The following is a 24,084-nucleotide window of genomic DNA, read 5'->3' as shown; positions in this document are numbered from 1 at the left end:
TCCCCATCTATGCAGCCACTGTACACTTTATGTACTAACACCTTTATGACTGCAAATCCCAAATTGTGCCTTTATATTTTATTTTGTCACTTTATTTTTAAAGACACTCTAGTCTTAAACCATTGAAAGAATTGTGAAACAAGGCCATGAAGGACACCTAGACATTGTTATAACAAAACAGGTGGTGAAGAATTTCACTTTGTGTCTTAGTTCAGACATTGTTTTGAAAAAGTAGTGAGGGGGCAGTGGTGCTGGAACAATTTTCAGAGTAGGGTTGCTGCCATCAATGTTACATCATTGAATTCATAGGAATTGTGAAAAATGTAAGTGTCACACACAAGAATAAGTATAGCAATGCATCATGCACATTCAGCAGGAGAGTGGTAAGGGTGTGGTATGTAGCCGGTGCTGAAGTTTACTGTCGCAAATCTATCACTTTAACCGAAAAACATTTTCCATTGAAATGGCCAAAATATTCGTAATAACATGCAGTTTCACTGATAAAACACAGCGTACAAACGAGAAATGTCTCAAAATTGGGTTTCAGAAAATATTTATCATTCGTACATCACTAAGGGCCTGATTACGATGTTAGTCGAAAAGCCTGTAGGTTTAAAGTAAGACCGCTGTATTATGATGACGGCAGTCAGAGTTTAAACTGGCTGGGGAATCTGACTCAAGGAGCCTGTTGGAAAGCCCTCATAATCTCTTAAGGATGGCGTTTCCGCCCTCGGGATTATGATGTTGGTTTCGGACAGCCAAGCGTTAATGAAAAGAGCCCCCTTCTACTAATAGGGAGTTCCTCTAGGCAGGGAAATAATACACAGTGTAAATTCCTAGGGCAACTCAGGATAAAAACAACACTTAATTATAACATTTCTATTATATGGAGAGACACAGGCAAAAAAAATATTTGAAAAATACAAAAATAGTTCTTTATTGAAAATGTTATATTTAATATATATTCAAAAAATGCAATCTTAAAACAGACCACAAGCACACCACATCCATGTCATCATTCATACGAAGCAGTCATAATGCATACATCACTGGCACTATAAACACCTGAAATGGTTGTGATTCAAAACATTATGTACATAGCCAGAAGTTGAACATTGCCATTATGATATTGATTTCAACACTTTTACTCGGTGAGCCTGAGATGCAGGCTTTTAGTTCCTAAATTCATATCTGTTTCACTGAGTGGCTGTAGCTCCAGATAATTTCCTACAAGCGTTTCGGCATGAAAATGCCTTCGTCAGGAAAAGTCACAGCAGATTCAGGCAATATCTGTAAATACAAAGAACATAAGTATGCTGTCCTTCCTGAAATCACATTGTACATGAAATATCTACACATATAATTATTGCTTTGTATTTGGTAGACCATCACCTCAGAGAAAAGCAAAAGGAAGAGCATATCACTTAAATAAATAGCCCCATGGTGCAGTGGTAAAGGGGCATGCAGAATTGAATGTGAAAATCACAGAGGTGTGATTGCATGCGACAAATACGAAAAGTGCCAAGAGAAGACCCACACAAATGGTTAAAATATCCCTATATATGTGCCCTTGCGTCATGCGATGTTCATTAAAAACATCATTACCATATACTGTGGAAACTGTCCGCCAGTACACTTAAAAAATATGCAATGTCCTACTTGAAAGGGAAATATGCCCTGGTCTTCTATGTGAAACAAAAGAAAGAATGACATTAAGATGCCTGATATTGTAATGTTTCCATGCTGTAGGCATATTTGATGTATAGTAGTATGTTTATGATTAAAGTGGACAGGGTCCACTTAAAGGCTGTCTTTGTAGTATTTTTTTAAAGCAAATTCGGTAGCCAGTTTCTTGAAACCTTCCTACATGGAACAAGAAAACATACATCTGAGTCCTGGTACATATGTAGCCTAATGACCTAAACAGGCTTCTACAAAGAGATTCCACAAAAGAACAGCACAAAGACTTTTTTTTTTAACTTTTCTTTATTTTAATATTTTTTGCAACATGTACCTCCCACCCATGAGCCACCCCCCCCCCCCCACCCCCCGATCCGGTCATCTGTTTACTTGTCACAGATTTACAGAAAGTAAGAACAGAAAAAAAGTGAAAGAAAATGAAGAAGGAGAAAAAAGAAAAGAATGATGATGAATAACTCAAATCAAGAGAACAGAGAAACATCAAATTCAGACATATTCGGGAGTCATTGACATAAAAAAAACATTAGATTATAATGGCATTAACTTTATATAATAAGTATAATATTCTGTTTTATAGTTCTTGATGTCGTATCCACTGTGTTAGGTGATCCCATATTTCTAGACCCTTTTTTTTCCTTTGAACTCCCTTCCTCCGATATATCGCAATCTCTAGAGTGTATGTGGCTAAGAGTCTTGCCCGCCACTGTGAAAAAGTCAGGGGATTTAGATCTAACCAACTGGATGCTAAGCATATTCTATAGACAGCCAGGGAGACATATATGAACCCCTGCATTATTTTTGGCCTGATATCCCCGTCCCTTCCTAGCATAATTTTGGCTACTGTGATTTCTATGTTTGTGTTCAAGATTTCGGATAAGAATGCTGATATTTCGCATGTAAGGGGTCTGTCTTTATCACATGTGGCAAATAAGTGGACTATATCGGGCACTGGTGTCGAGCATCTAGGGCATTGGGTACCTTTACTTGTGCTCCATTTGGCTATCTTGTAGGGTGTGTGATATAATTGGAAGAAGGTTTTATAGTATTGGACTTGTAGTTTGGGTGACATTAAGAGTGATTGATAGAGTTGGAATGCCTTCTGAACTGACTCCTCATTCATATCTAGCTTATTTTGCCATTTATTTATATGTTTATACATGTCATCTGGTAACAAGGAGACTAGGTTGAGATATATTTCTCCTATTTTTGCGGTGATGTTTCTATTGAGGATTTCTGTTATTTGAATCCTGTGGAACTCCGCGCTTCCACCACCTTTCTTTATTAAAAAATCTCTTATTAGAAGGAATTTAAAGAAATCTCAGTTTTAAGCTGAACTCATTCTTTAATTCTTCGAATGATTTGAAGTCTGTTGATGTATAGAAACATCCACATCGTGTGATCCTCATATTCACCCATCTTTTCATATAGTTATCAAAGAAGATATCAGGTAGATTATAGTTCTGATGAAGGCTCGTACAATAAAAGTTTCAACCGACTCCGAGAAGCTTGCGTATATCTCTCCATGCGTTATATATACACTGGTTAATGTTTTGAAATGGACCTTTTTGTAGTGACAGTCAAAGGTAAGTCGCCATAGATGTTCACCCGTTTCTATACCAAGGATGAGTTCTTGTGGGGTCGGAACTTCTCCTTCTTGCGTAGGATTCAGATTTGGGGTCAATAAGATCTTGATATATTTCAGGAGTGTGGCCCACCAGTAGACCTTGGGGTTAGGGACAGCGAGTCCATCTCTTTCTTGCGGGAGCGATATATATCGGTAACCTCTGTGTGATTTTGTATGGCCCCATATAAATCGAGAAAATGTGTTGTGGAGGAGGAGCTACGCTGGCAAACAAGATGGCTGCTAAGGCTCCCGGCTCCGCCGACCTCCGTATCCCGCCACAAGATCCTGTACATTATCCTGATTTTACGCCAAGCCTCTGTGTGAATGAACTGTTCCGCACTCCGATGGTGAAATCCGGAAAATTTTATCGGCTGCTTTGACGAAGTTGCTTCGAGTTGAAGATTGTGGCCTACTCCAGCGGGGAAGCCGGGGCTTCGAGTACTTTCACAACCGGGCTGCAGTGCAAAAACATCGGCCGGGAGACCCAGGCAGGGTCCGGTCAATCGGAGTGGAGGGTTCTTTTATGCCCGAATTTCATCGGCAATCGTTTCTATTGCTCAGCATTGATGGAGTAGTGACTTCGCTTGCTATTGACTGTGGGTGGGGGTCCCTGTCCCGCAGACCCGGTATTGGTCCCTGCCGGAGTTCGGTGGGTCGGGGTCCCTGGCCTGTGGCGTTAACCGGGTTGACCGCAGGCGCAGACAAGGACTGGTCACCCTCCGCATCTGCCCGTTCGTGATCCTGTTTGTCCCCCTCGGGGATGCCAGATTCACCGGGGGAGGTGATTGTGACTGGTGTCGGGCGTGAGACTATGGATCGAACGGTGCTTGAGCCATCACTGAGGTCAATATTGGCAGAGATTTGGGCGTTTCATTCACATGTGGTTGTCTTATTGAACAAATTGGATACACGCCTATCTGAGATGCTCCTTGTGGAATCGGACCCTGCCTCACTGTTGGACCAAAATGATTCAGAAAAGGGGGTGGTGATGAACAGAGTGTCTGAATTAAGCAGACCACTCTTACCCAGTCCAAAGATCAGGGCTTGATCCATCACCGTTTTCTAGCTCACTGCACCATCCCAGCTCAGAACTTGGCTATATGCAAATTAGTCTGACCCTGGCCCAGTGCATCATGGGAACAGGGCAGACCAAACTACCAAGCCAATTCTTATACTGGGAAGGAAACAAGCTACCGGGGACCGGTTTCTGGCATTTCAGCCGTCTTCGGCCCGGCTTGCTTGAATCCTGATGGTGCAATGAGCTAGGGACTCACATCTGAGTATTCCCTTCCACGCTTATGGTGGACAAAAATGATTCAGAAAAGGGGGTGGTGATGAACAGAGTGTCTGAATTAAGCAGACAACTCTTACCCAGTCCAAAGATCAGGGCTTGATCCATCACCGTTTTTTAGCTCACTGCACCATCCCAGCTCAGAACTTGGCTATATGCAAATTAGTCTGACCCTGGCCCAGTGCATCATGGGAACAGGGTAGACCAAACTACCAAGCCAATTCTTATACTGGGAAGGAAACAAGCTACCGGGGACCGGTTTCTGGCATTTCAGCCGTCTTCGGCCCGGCTTGCTTGAATCCTAATGGTGCAATGAGCTAGGGACTCACATCTGAGTATACCCTTCCACGCTTATGGTGGACAAAAATGATTCAGAAAAGGGGGTGGTGATGAACAGAGTCTCTGAATTAAGCAGACCACTCTTACCCAGTCCAAAGATCAGGGCTTGATCCATCACCGTTTTTTAGCTCACTGCACCATCCCAGCTCAGAACTTGGCTATATGCAAATTAGTCTGACCCTGGCCCAGTGCATCATGGGAACAGGGCAGACCAAACTACCAAGCCAATTCTTATACTGGGAAGGAAACAAGCTACCGGGGACCGGTTTCTGGCAATTCAGCCGTCTTCGTCCCGGCTTGCTCGAATCCTGATGGTACAATGAGCTAGGGACTCACATCTGAGAATACCCTTCCACGCTTATGGTGTACAAAAATGATTCAGAAAAGGGGGTGGTGATGAACAGAGTGTCTGAATTAAGCAGACCACTCTTACCCAGTCCAAAGATCAGGGCTTGATCCATCACCCTTTTTTTTAGCTCACTGCACCATCCCAGCTCAGAACTTGGCTATATGCAAATTAGTCTGACCCTGGCCCAGTGCATCATGGGAACAGGGCAGACCAAACTACCAAACCAATTCTTATACTGGGAAGGAAACAAGCTACCGGGGACCGGTTTCTGGCATTTCAGCCGTCTTCGGCCCGGCTTGCTTGAATCCTGATGGTGCAATGAGCTAGGGACTCACATCTGAGTATACCCTTCCACGCTTATGGTGGACAAAAATGATTCAGAAAAGGGGGTGGTGATGAACAGAGTGTCTGAATTAAGCAGGCCACTCTTACCCAGTCCAAAGATCAGGGCTTGATCCATCACCGTTTTTAAGCTCACTGCACCATCCCAGCTCAGAACTTGGCTATATGCAAATTAGTCTGACCCTGGCCCAGTGCATCATGGGAACAGGGCAGACCAAACTACCAAGCCAATTCTTATACTGGGAAGGAAACAAGCTACCGGGGACCGGTTTCTGGCATTTCAGCCGTCTTCGGCCTGGCTTGCTTGAATCCTGATGGTGCAATGAGCTAGGGACTCACATCTGAGTATACCCTTCCACGCTTATGGTGGACAAAAATGATTCAGAAAAGGGGGTGGTGATGAACAGAGTGTCTGAATTAAGCAGACCACTCGTACCCAGTCCAAAGATCAGGGCTTGATCCATCACCGTTTTTTAGCTCACTGCACCATCCCAGCTCATAACTTGGCTATATGCAAATTAGTCTGACCCTGGCCCAGTGCATCATGGGAACAGGGCAGACCAAACTACCAAGCCAATTCTTATACTGGGAAGGAAACAAGCTACCGGGGACCGGTTTCTGGCATTTCAGCCGTCTTCGGCCCGGCTTGCTTGAATCCTGATGGTGCAATGAGATAGGGACTCACATCTGAGTATACCCTTCCACGCTTATGGTGGACAAAAATGATTCAGAAAAGGGGGTGGTGATGAACAGAGTGTCTGAATTAAGCAGACCACTCTTACCCAGTCCAAAGATCAGGGCTTGATCCATCACCGTTTTTTAGCTCACTGCACCATCCCAGCTCAGAACTTGGCTATATGCAAATTAGTCTGACCCTGGCCCAGTGCATCATGGGAACAGGGCAGACCAAACTACCAAGCCAATTCTTATACTGGGAAGGAAACAAGCTACCGGGGACCGGTTTCTGGCATTTCAGCCATCTTCGGCCCGGCTTGCTCGAATCCTGATGGTGCAATGAGCTAGGGACTCACATCTGAGAATACCCTTCCACGCTTATGGTGTACAAAAATGATTCAGAAAAGGGGGTGGTGATGAACAGAGTGTCTGAATTAAGCAGGCCACTCTTACCCAGTCCAAAGATCAGGGCTTGATCCATCACCGTTTTTAAGCTCACTGCACCATCCCAGCTCAGAACTTGGCTATATGCAAATTAGTCTGACCCTGGCCCAGTGCATCATGGGAACAGGGCAGACCAAACTACCAAGCCAATTCTTATACTGGGAAGGAAACAAGCTACCGGGGACCGGTTTCTGGCATTTCAGCCGTCTTCGGCCTGGCTTGCTTGAATCCTGATGGTGCAATGAGCTAGGGACTCACATCTGAGTATACCCTTCCACGCTTATGGTGGACAAAAATGATTCAGAAAAGGGGGTGGTGATGAACAGAGTGTCTGAATTAAGCAGACCACTCGTACCCAGTCCAAAGATCAGGGCTTGATCCATCACCGTTTTTTAGCTCACTGCACCATCCCAGCTCATAACTTGGCTATATGCAAATTAGTCTGACCCTGGCCCAGTGCATCATGGGAACAGGGCAGACCAAACTACCAAGACAATTCTTATACTGGGAAGGAAACAAGCTACCGGGGACCGGTTTCTGGCATTTCAGCCGTCTTCGGCCCGGCTTGCTTGAATCCTGATGGTGCAATGAGATAGGGACTCACATCTGAGTATACCCTTCCACGCTTATGGTGGACAAAAATGATTCAGAAAAGGGGGTGGTGATGAACAGAGTGTCTGAATTAAGCAGACCACTCTTACCCAGTCCAAAGATCAGGGCTTGATCCATCACCGTTTTTTAGCTCACTGCACCATCCCAGCTCAGAACTTGGCTATATGCAAATTAGTCTGACCCTGGCCCAGTGCATCATGGGAACAGGGCAGACCAAACTACCAAGCCAATTCTTATACTGGGAAGGAAACAAGCTACCGGGGACCGGTTTCTGGCATTTCAGCCGTCTTCGGCCCGGCTTGCTTGAATCCTGATGGTGCAATGAGCTAGGGACTCACATCTGAGTATACCCTTCCACGCTACTGTTGGACCAGCAATCTGCAGCCATTCAAGCCGCGGCCATTTTGACTCCGTGCGAGGACCCCGTGAGGAAGCAAGTATTGAAACCATTGGATGGTGCCCTGGAGGACGGTGTTCCCGAGGTCGTGATTGTACCGCCGAACCTTCCATCACTATCGACTTTGGGGGTATCGAAAGGCGTTCCCCTCCCGGAGACTTTTGTTGTGGACTTTTCTTTAATCTTATGTTCGTCTTCTCCTTTCTAGGTGACTTTACGACTCCGGGGCAAGATACATTGGGACTGTCCACCTAGGAGAGAGAGTTTTTCTGCGTCTGAAGTTCTTGTGGACTCACTGTCTACGAGTTGCCACGGATTGATTCTTGATGACTTCCTTCTCCTCTATGACTCCTTTGTGTGCCTTTCGGTCTTGCTAGGGGGGGTTTGTGTGCTCGTTCGGAAGGGTCAAGGTTAATATCAATTAGATTGAGACGGTTTGGAGTGGCTTTTACGGGTGTTCGACCTGCAACTGTTTGATTTACGAGGCTGGGCGGTGTATCACGGTGCCCCCAAATTTCTCCTATAAGGGTTGTCATACATTGGTCTTTTTGCGATGGGGGGTGGCTGTTTCTGGCGGGGGGACTAAGGGGGCTGGGAGCCCATACGGATAAGCCCTCCTCCATTCTTTTTCCTACTTTTAGGGTTTTAGTTATTTGGGGCGACAGGCCCGCTGCTAGTGGGGTTAGGCTGCAGCCATCCACAGGGGTGCAGGGTAGGGTTTGGTGGGGGGGTTTATTTTGCCTTTTTTTTTATTTCTATGGGCTTTTTCTTCCTTCCCTTTTTCTTCCTTACAGGATCAGTATAGATTGCGAATCATTCTGATTTTTATCGTGTACTTGTATTTAGTGCTCATGCTTCTTACGTTATCCTGATTCCCGGGTGGGCAGGCCCTGAGAACTGGCTCTTAACATAGAATGTATATTGTATTGTTGTTTACACCGATCCATATGCTTTGGCGCCAAAGTTCCATTATAGCTGTTTCTACGTGCATATCATGTCTCTTGACCTGTCCCCCGTATTCTTCGGTTTGATTGTATGGCACCTGATCCGTTTCTTTAGATAATATAAAATAAAACCTCTGTCTCATCCTGTGACTTAGTTGTTCGTTCTAATACAAGTTCTATCCTGGATTGCTGCCGGACCTCAGGGTTGTCAGCTGATGAGCTGTGTCGCACCGTGATATAGTGGGTCTTAATTTTGTTTAGCGGCCGGCCCCTGCGGTTGTAGGCCCATGCTTGTATTTTTATTGAATGCTACAATAAAGGTTTTCCAAAAAAAAAGAAAGAAAAAAATGTGTTGTCTATTGCCTTGAATATGTGTTGATCAAAGTTTAGGCAGATAGTGCGGAAAAAATACAAAAATTTCGGGAGATAAATCATTTTGATCACATTGCATCTGCCTATTAGGGTTAGATGGAGGTTGTCTAATTTGCTAAGATTTCGTGTTGTTTCTTTCAAGAGTGGGTCTATATTGATCTTGACTAATTCGTCTAGATTCAATGTGATTTTAACGCCTAGATATACAGCGTTCCTGAAGATCCTTTCATTTCTGTAATTAACTTTTTTTATTGATAATTATCTGCGTTTTACCCTGATTTAGTTTATATCCTGAGATCGCGCCAAAGAGGCAAGCCTCTTTTTCCATCATTTTGATGGCCACATGAGGATCACTGGTAACGATCGCGATATCATCCGCATATGCTAGAGTCTTTGTTAATCCATTTGATGTCTTAATAGGCAATATATCCTGATTAGTCTCCAGTTTGCGGATGAACGGATCGATAAATATCGCGAACAATAACGGGGAGCACGGGCAACCCTGCCTTGTCCCTCTAGTCACATCTATCTTATTTGACAGTCCGCCATTTATCATAACGACTGCTTCTGGGTTATGGTACAATCTACGTGCAGCGTTAATGAATCGATCTCCGATCCCACTCTTTGACATGGCCGTCCATAGATATTGCCAGGAGACCCTATCGAACGCCTTCTCTGCGTCCAAGAGTATAAGCGCAGTAGGGTCTCCTGCGACTTCCTCTATGTCAAAGAGTGTGATGACCCTTTGTACGTGATCCGTCGTGGATCTGCCGGGGATGAATCCATGTTGTCGGGCTGATATGATCTTGTGAATAATCGGAGCAAGTTGACAGGCTAACAATTTAGCGTAAATTTTTGAGTCACAATTGATTAGGGTGATTGGGCGATAGGATCCCAGTTTAGTTGGATCTTTGTTTTTTTTTGAAACACTACAATTTTAGCCCGTGCCCATGATTTTGGTGGTTCCCCCCTTGGAATACTTCGGTCATTAAGTCAGTTAGCACATTCTTTAGTGACTTATAAAATCTGATATAGAATTCGGCGGGTATTCCATCCAGTCCAGCTGCCTTCCCTGTTGATGGACAGCAGAATTTCCAACCACTGCGGTGTGTTCGCTAAATTAGCTTGGTTGGTGTATGACAATTGAGGTGCCGTTACCTGCTCTCAATCAATCAATCAAAGCATGTGTATAGCGCGCTACTCACCCGTAGGGTCTCAAGGCGCTGGGGGAAGGGGGTCCGCTACCGCTCGAACAGCCAGGTCTTGAGTTGCTTCCTGAAGGAGAGGTGGGCTTGGGTCAGGCGGAGGTGGATGGGGAGGGAGTTCCACGTCTTGGCAGCCAGGTAGGAGAAGGATCTTCCTCCCGTTGTGACTCTTCAGATGCGGGGGACGGCGGCGAGGGCGTGGATGGTCGATCGTAGCTGGCGGGTGGGAGTGTAGAAGGTCAGGCGGTTGTTGAGGTATCTTGGGCCTTAGTTGTGGAGAGCTTTGTGTGCGTGGGTGAGGAGTCGGAACGTGATTCTCTTGTTGACGGGGAGCCAGTGCAGGTTTCTCAGGTGTTCGGAGATGTGGCTGTGTCGGGGGATGTCCAGGATGAGGCGTGCAAAGGCATTCTGGATGCGTTGGAGTCTCTTCTGAAGTTTGGCTGTGGTTCCGGCATAGAGGGCGTTGCCATAGTCCAGGCGGCTGGTGACGAGCGCCTGGGTAACCGTCTTCTTGGTTTCTGTGGGGATCCACCGGAAGATCTTACGTAGCATGCGGAGGATGTTGAAGCATGACGAGGAGACGGCGTTGACTTGTCTGGTCATGGAGAGGGAGGAGTCCAGGATGAAGCCCAGGTTGCGTGCGTGGTCTGTCGGTTTGGGTGCGTTGCCTAGGGCAGGGGGCCACCAGGAGGCGTCCCGGGCGGAGGGCGAAGATCCCAGGATGAGGACTTCCGTCTTGTCTGAGTTCAGTTTCAGGCGGCTGTTCATCATCCACTCAGCTACGTCTTTCATCCCTTGTTGTAGGTTGGTTCTGGCAGTGGTGGGGTCGTTGGTGAGGGAGAGGATCAGCTGGGTGTCGTCGGCGTAGGAGATGATGTTGAGGTTGTGTTGGCGTGCGATGGCCGCAAGGGGGCTCATGTAGATGTTGAACAGCGTGGGGCTGAGTGAGGATCCTTGGGGTATGCCGCAGATGACTTCCGTGGCCTCGGATCTGAACGGGGGGAGGCGGACGCTCTGGGTTCTTCCGGCGAGGAAGGAGATGATCCACTCGAGTGCCTTCTCTTGGATCCCGATGTTGCTGAGGCGTTGTACTAGGGTGCAGTGGCAGACCCCGTTGTGCCTCTAAATATATGTCAATAAGTTCTTGGTCTTTATTGGTTTCTTTATATAGAGCTTGGTAATATTTTTGAAATTCTGATCTGATCTCCTACGGGTCTTGCTTGAGAACGTTGTTACAGTCTTTAATCTCTTTAATTATGTTAGCCATGTTTTCTTGTCTCATGCGAGTGGCGAGGTGGTGCCCTATTTGCTCGCTTAGTTCGTATACTTTTTCTTTTTGGATCGTGGCTTTACAAATTGCTTTTTCTGCAAATATCTCCGTTAATCTATTTTTTTGCGATGGCAATCTTTTGTGATGCCGTTTCTATGTTTATACCCCCTTCAGTAGCTCTTACAAGATCCCCCTCGGCCTCTGTCAGTTTCCCCTGTAATTCGGCTATCTTTTGTTTGGCAGCTTTGTTATTCCTTATTGAGAAGCGCAGCGTTTCACCCCTGATACCAGCTTTTAATGTGTCCCACACTACGTCTAGGGGTGCGCTCCCCAGGTTATTTGCCAAAAATTCAGGTATCCATTTCTCAATAAGATGTCAATATTTCTCGTTTAACAGTAGAGCCCAAAGACTTTTAAAGGCTAACAGCCAAAGGCAGTTCAAACTGTGATAGGCACCATCATTTAGATAGAAAAAACGGACTCTTTAAGGTAAAGGAGATTAGAGCTAATGTGAGGTGACAACTGAACAATTAACGCAAAAATACCATTAAGTCGAAGAGGAACACGGGTTAAAGCTACTGAATTACAACAGCTAGAAATGACAAACAAAATCACGATGCATAAAATGGAATCCAGCGTGGCAATGAGATGGAATACTATGCGGTGCGATAAAGGCTATGTATGAGTATAAACCAGGACTTACCATTGTGTCTATCCTGATAATTAAGGTCTCTGACTTGGGCTCCTACAATGAGGTAATCGATACGCCTCGAGTCAACCACGTCGAATGTTGGTAGATGCAACATGCATGGTATAGGAAGACGGATAATTTGATGCCACCGCAACGCTTGGAAATGGTTTAGAAATAGTCAGATGGCAGTCATGTGACAAATCACATGTTTGATTCCAAAGCTGGTTGGTTTACGTGGCGGCCATGATGTAAGTGTAGGTTTACCAAGGTAAAACCAGCAGTGGGTGACATAAAACCAAATAAAGACCAATAACGACCAAATGTACAGATGTATGTTTGCAGATAATTGTGGTATAGACCTAGAGCAGAGTTATTGATGTTCTACTTCCTATTCAGGACCAGCAAAGCAACAATTGCGCAGTCTTGTCTAAATAGTCTGAACCCGTCATGTTACTTCTAGAGATATAATAAAACTACATGGCTACTGTAACGGTGTATGAAGACTCTAAATGAATCACAGGTATAAAGCCAAAAAAAAAGGAACTGCGCAAGAAGTTTTGGGCCTTATGATGAAATACAGAAAATGAATGGTCGAAATGAATAATAGGTATAAAGCCAAAAGAGAACAGCGCAGGAACTTTTATGCCAATCCATGCCAGCCTTTCCAACATGGATCGGCTGTCGGAAACTGACTTTGGGGGCTAGCAGGGCCCCTTCCCCCTGTCAGAAACTGACTTTGAGGGTTAGCAGGGCCCCCTTCACCCTGGTCCTCTGCATTTGGCCACATGGTGCCGAGATGTTTTAAAATTTCCATTTTTGATGGGGGCTTGTGCTGAGTGCGGTTTCATCCAGCTGCACAAGTAGCCATCGAAAAATGGAAGTTTGCGACTACACATGCCTAATTGTGCTGTCGGATCTGTCGACCTATGTTCGGGTGGTTCCTTCCACAAAACAGTGTCAGTCGGAAGCAACTCCGACCAAAATCGTAATGAGGGCCTAAGTGTCTTGATGGTTTTAGTCCAATTCCCATCTTTTTTTCATTACACTTCAGAGTTTAAAAAAACTACAGAATAATGTCTGGCTTCCTACCCGCTGATATATTTTGAAGTATTTGTACAGTTCATTTACAAGTATTTATATATATATATATATATAAGCCTTTTGCGCCCTATTCCGGGAAGGAAGCCGTTCTTCGCGTGGTGCGGTACGAAGAAGGAGGATGCGGGGAATCTAAAACTTTATCAAGAGTCATCCCTGATGGAACAATTATTTTTCTGCCCATCCTCCTCTGAACACTAATCTATATTATAACCAAAGAGGACTATTCATAGAAATCTTGCGAAATTCTTGAAGACGATTCACATTCTGACTACTTGTTTGCATGCACATACGATTTTGTGGCTTCCTAATACTACCAATTAAGAGATCATTCGGAAACGCTCATCCACAAAGAAATTTCCCACCGATTACAATGACTATATATACTCAAAAGAATTTGCCCTGAAGAAGTCCCTTGAGGACGAAACGCGTCGGCTGCGAATACCCGTGTTTTGATTGTACACCCTTTTTTTGGAATAAAGAAAATCACAACTAAGAAAACCTACGTCTGTGATCATTGACACTATATTTCTGGAATTGTGTGGTGCACCTTTGCGTTTATTTATTAATTTACTGAGTTCTTGGATGAACTATCACTGTGACAGTGGATGTTAACCAGTGTGCACACACTTCGCCCATACAAACTACCCAGGGCGATTTAGAATTCTGGGGGTGATTTGGGTTAGGTGCTATAATTAAGAAGTTTCCACTGTCTCCTTTGTCTTTTGAAAGTATTTAAATGTTGTGTGTTAAAAATAAATTACATTCTACAGCCTTTCCTTTCACTCTGAAACCCAGCAATATTTTCAAAGATGGTTTACCTTACAAAATGCCCTAACTTTACAGCTAGAAAAAGAAAAAATAAACACCAGTCTCCATAGTAAAAGAATAAGTAGCAATTTTTCAGACGACAAAGCCAGACTTTTGACCTCTGTCTTTGAATTGCACTACAAATGCATAAAGATAAAAACAAAATTAAAGCCATCTTTATTGTTCAGTCACCTTCCGAACTCCAGAATTGTTATTTTGGGGGTGCTAAAGCACCTCCAACACCCCTACTTCCAGCACCTATGTGAGAGAGTGTACATAGTGTTTGATGGCTGATAAACTTGGAAAGCCTTGAAACTGCTCATGTATGAAAATATTTATCTCAATAATCCTTGAGTATGCATTGCAGAAGACAAGGGACCTGTTGCCGTTACTCAAAGGTAGGTTTTTCCTTTGACTAATACTTCTCAAATTACCCAGTTATTCAGATTGTAGCTAGAGCAACATTGATTAAGTGTTGAGTTTTTGGGAGAGTGTGTACATGGAATAAGGTATGCCTGCTGTGTGATAATGGTATTTTATTTTCTTTGCAAAAACTATGTAATATTTGGAAAGTACATGAATTAAGCATAGGACCAAATCTTTACATAATCCTTGTGGCAATGGGATGCTTGAAAGATTTAATCATCTCAAATTGAAAGGTGCTGTCCAGGTGGTCATTAAGTGTACTTTTAATTGGAAGGCAAAGGTTGCAAAGACCATGTGGATCCATAGAATAACTGTTAACTAGGGCACAGGGTTAACACCATTTGAGATTATAAAATGACGTAATCCTAGGACAAAATGTAATCCAAAGTGAAAATATAAATCATAAATCAATTACTAGCCTACTGAAGACAATAGGAATAGAATTAAGAAAGCTTGTGAGGGTTACACAAGATATGATGAAAGGAACAATACCAAGGCATGTAGAATTAAAATTGGTCAGAGAAAAAAAAAACGGGGAAAGTGTTTAAGGAAGAGACTCATTTTTCTTTTAAACCATAAGAGGTTGTTAAAGTCATGCATAATTATGCGTTGTTAAGTGATGGTAATGTGTAGCATCTTAATTGCATAGCTGTTGGCTTTAGAGAGGGCTGGAAAGGTATGACGTCTAATAGTAATATGAAATAGAATATCTGAGTAACGTAGTCCTCGAAAGAGGAAGTTATTCCTATTTATTGTGATCTTATTGGTATAGACACCAATTGTGATTTCAATGGTGAGCCGCAGAAATTAAATCTGAAGTAAAAGGCCAGGAGGTTCTAGTAACCGGCTGGTCACGATCTAGTGTTTCTACAATATGCATTTCCACCAGCCACTCCTTGAGGGCTAGCTTCCACACTCACCGCACATCCATCTATCACAGGTGTCACTGGTCAGGTGACCCTGCTAATAAAAGGGGCCGGGAGCACGTGCCATGGGCCATGGGCCAGTTCCAGACCATATGACTATGTGTCTGCGTCATTATTGTAGCTGCATGAGGGCCTAGGGCTCTAACCATTACAATTGCGATGAGCCCCTTGTGAGCTGTCACCAGTTTGGTACTAAATCATGAGGGGAAGTGCAGCCGATGCCCACGGCACCCCTGCACCGGTTGCCAGCGCAACGGCCACACTATGAGTGAAGAGGACAGCATCCAGCCTCCATGTAATGCAGTTGCCTGCCTGCCATGACCCCTAAAAGGCAACATAGGACCACTGGGAAGAAGGTGAGCTGACTGAGCTCAGAAGTTGGCAGTGGGCAGCAATGAGTGGAGGGGATGTGTAAAAGGAGCGCATAAAGCGAAACCCCACAGCGCCGGCAGAACCCCGTAACCAAGGGAGAAGCTTCAATCCACAGAGCTGCCTCAAAAGTGAAAAGAGCACGACACAGCCCACAATATCGTGGAGGACACTGCGCTGCATGTCAGCAGTAGGTCAGGGACTGTGGTACCCGCCTGTGAGGGTGTAGGCCTCGTTCCGTGCCAAGGTGAAATGTCTCCATACTGCAGCTTCTCCAGGCACTAGCATGCCTGATTCAGTGCCTGTAAAACATTGGTGGAATGAAAGTGAGGCATGAGGGAATCGCTCATCCGCCTGGTGACGTTAGCAAGCAGGGAAGAAGGGTTCGCAAGATAACACGTGCATGCGAAGGCTGGTGCTGATCCGTTGTGTCCAGTAAGTGTCGTGACCAGAGAACATGGGCTCTAGGACCCACAGGGACACAGACTTGGGGGGACAGACACCGGACACCACATCCGGTCAGGGGGACAAAGGACAGACCACAGGAAGCAAGAGGCAGGGAAGGAAGCACCAATACAAGCTCATGTGAGATACGAAATAAAGATACCTGAAATCGCCTGCACCGTGTCCTGTCATCTGTGGGGGGACCCTGCACGATCCCACAACTGGCGACGAAGGAAGAAATAAAGAAACCACGCGTGCCGGATCGACCACGTCGTGAACAAGCCAGGAGCCCACCCTGGACTGGTGCCGAGAAGAAGAACATAGTGGCCAAAGAACGAAATTAAGGACAGCAGCGACGCGGGAGCCCACCCCGGCTGCTGCGACGACGAAATCGCCTGCATTGGGTAAGCGCCAGAGAAAGAAGCGCGAAGGAATACAAATCGGCGCGAGCTCTCGCGAGAGTCTCGGCGGCCATTTGCAAGTCAGGCGAGAGAGCCAATAGGAGCACAGGAATTGCTGGCGGCCATTTTGAAATCAGGCGAAGCACTGATTGGCTGCGAAGTCTCACGAGACCATCGGCGGCCATCTTGAAGTCAGGCGAGGGAGCCAATAGGAGCACAGGAAACGTCAGCGGCCATTTTAAGGTCAGGCGAAGGGAAAAAAGGTCGAAAAGAGCCAGAAAGAACCACAAAAAGATCAGGAAAGGTGGCAAAAGAAGCTGAATAACAAAATAAAGAGCAAAGAGAGGCTCAAATAAGAAAATAAATAAAAGAAAAGACCAGAAAGAGCTACAATAAAGAAATAGGCGCCACAAAGAGCATTTACAAAGTAATAACAAAAGAACTGTAAGAAAAAGATGGCAGAACCACGGCCAAGCGCCCAATATCGCAGACCACTACCGTTCAATCTATCAGAACCACAAGTAGGAATAAGATGGGAGCTATGGATCGCTAGGTTCGAGGGATACATGGAGGCCACTGACGTACTAGAAGAAAAGAAGCTAGGACTGTTCCTAAACCTCGTGGGTGACGACGTGGATGAACTGCTAGTGACACTACCGGCAGGAGAGACATCAACATACAAAAAGCTCATCAAGTGCCTAACAAGCAAATTCGACCCTCAAAGGAACATAGACTTTGAAAGATACACGTTCACCACAGCTTTCCAACATGACGATGAATCATTGGATGACTTTGCGACACGACTGAGAAAATTGGTAACGCACTGCGAATTTGGCAAGTATGACAACGAGCAAGCAATTCGCCTGCTGATAATTGAAGGATGTCGCGACACTGAATTCCGCACCAGAATATTGAAAGAACGAACATCGCTGGAAAACATCCTGTCGCTAGCAAGGGAAAAAGCAAGAGCAAAGATACAATCAAAGCAGATGGAACGGAGGATCGAACAAGCACACCGCATGACAGATAACAGTCGCACCAGCACCTGGAAAAAGGGACAACGCGACAACACAACGAAGAAACAACAAGGGCCACAATGCTACCGATGTGGTTTAGAATTTCCTCACAAGGGCGCCTGCCCAGTATTTGGACAGATGTGTAAAAAAATGTAACAGAAGCAATCATTTTGCCAGTGTGTGTCAAGGGACATAATTCAGAAATGACAGAGGAAGACCAAACAGGCAGTGGATGACGACAAGCAGGCACGTCAGACACATCGAAACAGCAAACAGGGGCTCGTCAATAGAATCAGGAGGAGAGGAAGAAGAAGAAAAAGTGGAGCGACTGTACCTCATGTCCACTCAAGAAGACACAGGAGAAGAAAGCATTCGTCTGGTAGACAAGAAAGCAATCAAAAAATGGAATCAGTGACAATAGAAGTCGGACCACATAAAGCACAGTTCGTGCTTGACAGCGGCGCCACATGCAACATCATGTGTGCGTCAGAATATGAGAGAATGGAAATAAAACCGGTGCTGAGACCATCAAGGGTTGAAGTGTTCACTTGGGGCTCAAGGAAACCAGTAACAATTTTGGGGAAATTCACTGAAGATATAACATATAAAAACCAAACACTCAGAGAAGAGATTCATGTACTGAAAGGAGATATTCCAGCACCCTGCCTACTGAGCAATGTAACAGCACAAATAATGGGCCTGATAGCAATGACATATAACATGTCAGAAAAAGGAAACATCTTGAAAGAATATCCAAAGCTACTGAAAGGCCTGTGGAAGCTAAAAGGGCGACAAATAACGTTGCACATCGACGAAACAAAGAAACCAGTAGCTCAGCATCACCGGCGAGTACCAATACACCTGCAACCTCAAGTAGAGGAAGAAAAAAATGCGCTGTTGAAACAAGACATCATCGAGCCGGCAGAAGGACCAACGCCGTGGTTATCGCCGATAGTAGCCGTGCCAAAGAAAAACACATCGAAAATAAGAATCTGTGTCGACATGAGGATACCAAACATGGCGATCGAAAGAGAAAGACACCCTGGACCACACCTCGACGACATGATCAGTTGCCTGACAGGAGCAAGACGATTCTCAAAGTTGGACTTGTGTAAGGGATATCACCAGCTGGAGCTGGATCCACAGTCGAGATATATCACAACCTTCTCGACACATCTAGGTCTATTCTGATACAAGCGCCTAAGCTTTGGGATATCGTCAGCAGCAGAAATATTTCAGGAAACGATCAGACAGGTGATAAGGCCAGTGAAAATTAGTCTCAATTACAGCGATGACATCCTAGTGTTTGGCAAGACAGACGAAGAACACGACAAGGCGTTGCGAGAGGTGTGTGCCCAACTAGAACAGGCTGGCCTCACATTAAATGAAGACAAATGTGAGCTAGGGCGACACTCTGAAAGAAGCGAAACCACCAAGTGATGTAGCAGAAGTACGGTCATTTCTTGGACTTGCCAGTTACTGTGCAAGATATATCAAAGACTTTGCAACAGTGAGCGCACCACTGCGGGAGCTGACGAAACAGGGACAAACTTTTGCATGGACAAAAGAGTGCAGCACGGCATTCGAAGAAATAAGAGAGGCAGTAACAGCGGTAGATCATCTAGCATACTTTGACCCACTACTGTGTACAGAACTAACGGTGGACGCCAGCCCAGTAGGACTGAGGACAATACTGGAGCAACACAAACCAGGAAAAGACTCGCTGAGATGCATAGTTGCTTACGGAAGTAAGAGCTTGTCCGACGTTGAGAGAGCTTACTCTCAACCGGAGAAGGAAAGTCTGGCCGTTGTGTGCGCGTGTGAACACTACCACATGTTCATCTACGGGAAGCCTTTCACAATTGTAACAGATCACCAAGCTCTAGTAACAATTTACGGAAACCCAAACGCAAAGATACCACCAAGAATAGAGAGGTGGGGAATACGGCTGATGGATTACAACTTCAAAATAATACACAAGCCTGGAAAGGAACATAACCCAGCTGACTATATGTCCAGACATGCATTGCCACGCAACACAGAAACAACAACAATGGCGAAAGAATACTTGAATTTCATCCTGAAGCACAACACACCAGCATCCATAACAAACGCAGAATTGGAACAAGAAACAAGGAGAGATCAAACAATGGAAGAAATCAAAAAGGTGACCAGGCAGGAGGCCCAAACTGAAATCATAGCGCCTCCCCTTCTTGCTGGAGTGCCCGTCAGCTGCACCGCCTGCCACTGTCTGTCTCAGTGAGGAGGGGAGGGAGTGGAGCGCCTTACTGATGTGGCACGACAATGCTGAACTGCACCCGGAGGTAAAATCACCCAACCCGCTACCTTCTGCGGTAGAGGCCGTTTACCTGCCTTCCTTGGCAGTGATGTGACTGCAGGTTGGACGAGAGGCCACAGCGAGGGAAGACGGTCCCAGAGCGGCTATTTGTTGCCTACTAAGGGACGACCAGGCATCAAGGGGAGAAAGACTGTCCACACAATGAGAAAACAGCTCGCAGAGGGAGAGAAAACTACGATCACCAGCACGGCCGGTTGGTAGCAGTTGGTTGGAGATGGCAAGGCTGCTTCCTACCCTAAATGGACACCATAGAGGCGCTGCCTGCAATGAGGAGTGGTTGTGGCGCCACCTAGTGGTAGCTGTTGTGTTATCAAATAATGACACACGAGAAGAATATATGTAATTGGTAATTATTTACCAGAAGAAAGAGCTTGTGAGAGGAAAGATGACCATGCAGCGTCGCCAGGTCTTTCTCATCGAGCTGGGTAGTGACGTCACTTAAATACACCTTAACATTCCAGGGGTAGCACGTGCACATAAACCAATAGGAAGAGGGACAGATAAAACTCATAAAAGCATACAGCATAAAAACAGATGTATTAGTTACTAAAACTATTTACAAATCACAAAATTCATCATATATATTAATACAATTAAAAACCATTAAGAGAAAACATACTGACTGCAGTTTAAAAAACAAGTTAAAATAGACAATCGTTATGTTAGATGCCCCCGAGAACACAGTTTAAACATTTTATGCTTTTACTATAGAGACAGACAAATTAAGGAAAACAGATCAATCACTTCGAGGGGGTCAAGCCCACCACAAGTTTTCTTCTAATGGCCCATGCCCACCCAAAGTATTTGGCGACCGCAACTGTAATAACCGGCAAGGTGTTAGTGGAAATTATTCTTAAGGCCACCTTACTGTCCCTTGTGCCTAGCAATTTGCACATCGCCTTTAGCCAAACACGTCGGGGGGTTAAGTAGGCCCTAAAAACAAAAAGAAGGTGGGCAATGGTCTCGCTTTCACTTTTACACGCCGGGCATAATTCAGAATTACCTATACCCCATCTACCGGTTAGTGATCTTATAGGGAGTGACCCTGCTCTAAGCTGGAAGTAGAGCTTCCTATCCTCCGGCTTTGTGATGTTGTCCCAATAGGGCTCTAAGCTAGGAGAAACTTTTGTTTCCAAAAAGCGACAATCCATAGTAGAGGGATCAACATCATTCCAGTTCCCGTAGGCGACCATTTCCCAGTACCTTTCTTTTATGGCGCCTTTGGTTGGGAACTGGGCTGTCTCAGGGTTCTCCCACAACTCCTGCATACCCATTATTCCCAATACTTTATGAAGTTCTTTGAGCCAAGTTATCTTGTGGAATATATCAGTTTTAATCACATACAGAAATCCCAGAGCGTAATGCATAAGTAGAGTGGTGTGGCTCACTGGTTAGAGGCGGCAGACCAGGAAGCAGAGGTCGACCCGGGACCAGGGTTCGATTCCCGACGCGGCAGGGTCTTGGGCCATGGTCAGCGGACTCGATAATTCTCGCCTCGGTGCCTACACCAACCATGGGTCTCACTCAGCAACTCTGGGCAATAGCTTGCTTAATCTCTACTAACGGCCCCATCAGCGCCGGGGATGCTTGTCTTCACCTTGGAGATGCCCAGGAGGGACAATCTCACAGGGAAAGCCAGGATGGGTTCCCCAGCAGTATACAGCGCCGGGACGCCCCTTTGCTGGGGCAGCTGTGCGCTTTACAAGTATACAACATTTAACATTTATAAGTTCCGGAGTAACCCTCCAATATAGAATAGGTCGTAATCTAGCCATATCTGAGAGGGCTTTCCTGCCTAGATCATAGCGCTGCAGTTGGATTGGGGTACTTTTAGGGAGGCCAACAAGATTACGGCAAAAACAATTCCACAAGCGTTAGTGACGTTAACTTATCATAAGCCCATATTTCAGCACCATAAAGGGCCGAACTTAGGGCTTGCGCCTCATATACTTGCAGTGCTGGTTGTACCGGCTTGGTCAAGGACTTCCTGTGCTCCGGGCTTATAGCTCCCGTGTTTTGGCGGAGTTTTAATGCCGCCATTTCTATATGCTTCCCCCATTTTACTCCGTTTGACACGTGGATACCTAAGTAACCAAAGTCCGATACCATTTCCACTTTTTGTCCATCCATAAGAGAATTTCCCTCTAAAGCTGTGGTGGGGGTTAAATACCATAAGCTTTGACTTTGTAACATTAACTTCCAACCCCCGGTTGACACAAAAAACCTCAAAGATCTTCAGGGCTCGCTGTAACCCGCTAAGGGTTTTAGATAAAATTAGCGTGTCATCAGCGAATAGTAGAATTGGAGTTTTCACTCCAGCCAGGCTAGGAGCATCTACTTTTCCCAGCAACATACGCTCAACTACCCCATCAATGCTCAATGAGAAGAGCGTGGGGGCCAAAGCGCAGCCTTGGCGCACCCCACGCTCTACCGGGAATTCAGAGGTTACTTGGCCGTGACACCCCCCCCCCCCCCCCCACTGTATTTTTGCATAATTTGACTCATGCAACCTCATCACAAGTGTTAGGATCTCTAGCGGCATACCCATCTTGCTTAGCACTTTCCACATCTGGGATCTAGGGACTAAATCAAAGGCAGCACGTAAATCTATAAACGCTGCATAGATGCTGCCTTTTCCTAGTACTACCGTCTTCCAGTATAGTAGTGTAAATCTGAATATCTGGTCTGTGGTACTAGTTAATTTACGAAATCCAGCCTGGAAGGGGGTCAGAATATTTTTCTCTTCTACCCAGGCCGATATTTTCTCTAGGGTCATTTTTCCAATCACCTTTTGTACCGTGTCTAACAGGCTAATAGGCCTGTAGTTCCCAAGCTGTGTTTTGTCGCCTTTCTTATACACCGGGATTGTAACGGCCCCTAGCCAAGACTTTGGTACTGGTGCCCCTAGTGCCACAGCATTGGCCAGCTTTGTTATATAAAGACCCCAGTGCTTTTTATTGTAGTGTAGTTCCTATATCCCTTATAGGTTCTGCGCATTGGAATAACATACACAATAGGCTTGGCATAGGACTGAGGTCTGTATGCCCCTAATATGTATATTAAGCTTAATTACTATGTACCAGCTAGCTCAGAGGCCACTAGAAACTTCTTGAAGACAAGAAGGGAATAGCTTCTGGCAACCACATAACATAAAACCCACATCCCTCAGGATCATGGAAACAAAATACTACTTTTCATTCAGTCACTCATCTCAGAGAAGTACATAGAAGAAACAGTCGGTGTGTTTACAATAACATTTATTGCACAGTTGTTATTCTAGTACTGGTTATATGTGCTCCGACAACTGTTGGACAGTAGCAGAGAATTATGGCCAGCAGTGCAGTTAAATGAAAAGGCTTTGTATAGTTCTACCATTTTGCAACAGTAATGAACACATACATGAAATACAGAATGCATTAAGATAAAGCCTATACCCCTATGATGCCTAACTAGATGTACCTAAGTGTACCTAGCATGTGTGTAGATCTTAGAGAGCCAAGAATCCCCCTAGGAGTTAGTCTAACCCCTTTACCTTATTGGGACTTCATCCTGATCTTGAGCTGGACACCCACAGATGGGTAATGGACCTCTGCCAGCTGGAGCTGTGGCATGACGCAGGTTGCAGCGCCTCAGGCAGAGTGTCCGCCTGGAAGTCTCTGTCTCCTCTGGTTTGCTTGGGCAAAGGGAGGTATATTTATACTGGATAGGTGTCTTGGATTGACGTAATGTTGGTCAGAGGAAGATGTGTTCTTGGTCTGTTTCCAAGAATTGGTTGTGACGTAGGTTAGTCACTGTTGGACATGGAGATTACGTATTTAGGATGGACCGTCTTCTGTGCACAGAGCACACAGTGATCAGATAAGGGGACAGCCTCTCTGTTGCTCGTTATTGTGAAATGAGGGCTAATCTAGGTCAAAGGGCCTGCCTGTCTCTGTGAAAGGGCCTGCTTGTCTCTGTGACACAAAGAATTTGTGCCTCT

The 24,084-nt window shown here is 45.3% G+C and overlaps 1 long non-coding RNA gene across 1 annotated transcript; it reads right to left on the bottom strand.

The window, feature by feature from the left end:
• Positions 1 to 910: 910 nt before the first annotated feature.
• On the bottom strand, positions 911 to 23,758 carry LOC147663423 (uncharacterized). The gene is made up of 2 exons (XR_015305316.1): positions 23,638 to 23,758; positions 911 to 1,290 (listed from the first exon to the last, which is right to left on the bottom strand). It is a non-coding gene; the product is annotated as an uncharacterized LOC147663423 (long non-coding RNA).
• Positions 23,759 to 24,084: the final 326 nt, after the last annotated feature.

This window comes from Lissotriton vulgaris, unplaced genomic scaffold, assembly GCF_964263255.1.
Source record: "Lissotriton vulgaris unplaced genomic scaffold, aLisVul1.2 SCAFFOLD_395, whole genome shotgun sequence".
Lineage (NCBI taxonomy): Eukaryota > Metazoa > Chordata > Amphibia > Caudata > Salamandridae > Lissotriton > Lissotriton vulgaris.
Note: the sequence above shows the minus strand (reverse complement) of the source record. Positions and strands in the feature narration are given on the sequence as shown.